Source organism: Olea europaea, unplaced genomic scaffold (genome assembly GCF_002742605.1).
Source record: "Olea europaea var. sylvestris unplaced genomic scaffold, O_europaea_v1 scaffold2546, whole genome shotgun sequence".
Taxonomy (NCBI): Eukaryota; Viridiplantae; Streptophyta; class Magnoliopsida; order Lamiales; family Oleaceae; genus Olea; species Olea europaea.
The window spans coordinates 7,827-8,847 of NW_019243730.1; the positions used below are offsets into that span (position 1 = coordinate 7,827).

The following is a 1,021-nucleotide window of genomic DNA, read 5'->3' on the forward strand; positions in this document are numbered from 1 at the left end:
ATTTTCAGAGTCTCAAATGGACGTTTATGGAGTCAAAAATAACGTGTTGAAGTTGACCCAAAAACTGTCCCGTTTCGGCCTTTTGTCACTTGCAAGGAAAAGTTTTCAAAAAAAAAATGTCTCTTAACACAACATAGAAGATATAATTGCATAATTTACTTCCGGTACCATATTATATCATGTCTCGTACATGTTTTTATACAATATCATAAGAAAACATATGGAAAGCAGTCAAACAAAACATGCAAAAACAAAATTTCGATGCAAAACAACCTTATCCCTAACCCATCATCGATTATGCCGACTGACTTCGACCAACTCCGCAATTATGAATCAGAAAATTTAGTATAGAACACTATGAGTATAAAGAATACTCAGTAAGATACCATACTTGGATTTTAACATGTTAATACTACACAAAAGAATGCAATCAAACACATACTTGCACATTCCTGCTTGCCGGCACCCTTCGGACTTGTCCTAAGTCATAAATAGATATCTATCTTTGTGGACTTGTCCACCATATTCATTCTACATATCTACATAACTTTGATGATAGGCTTATAGCACATCATATGGTGGTTACGATCATTGAGTATGAGGTTCCGTAACCTATTGACATCAATTTTCATTAAATATGTCATTTATGAGTATTTTCATATACATGCACGACATGTGATATGGTTGAAAATCCTGCATGCAAAACATGATTTCAAAGTGAGTTTCGTTATAAATGTTTCATTGATCACCCACCGCTTGAAAGAGAAAGCAAAAAGGAAAAGAGAGAAGCAGAAACAAGGAGCTGAAATTGAATTTCTGGATAGGTGAGTTTAGCTCACGATTTTGAAGTTTTTCTTTAGCTCTTTTGCTTGTTTTATAATATGTTTAAACTATAAACTTACTTGAGGCTAAGTATAAGGGTTGTTTATGATTTTATGATGGCAAAAGAGAGGGGTAATTGAGTACAAGAACCTGAAAGAAACCAACAGGAATAGAGATGTGTTGATTGATGAATTTGGAT

At 33.8% G+C, this 1,021-nt stretch overlaps 1 protein-coding gene across 1 annotated transcript in view; it reads left to right on the forward strand.

Moving 5' to 3' along the window:
* The first annotated feature begins 754 nt into the window (after positions 1–754).
* Positions 755–1,021, forward strand: part of LOC111382665 — a 6,192-nt gene continuing 5,925 nt past the window's right edge. Inside the window, exon 1 of the mRNA XM_023006696.1 lies at positions 755–824. The gene's annotated coding sequence lies outside the window, so the exon portion shown is untranslated. The remainder of the gene's footprint in view (positions 825–1,021) is intronic.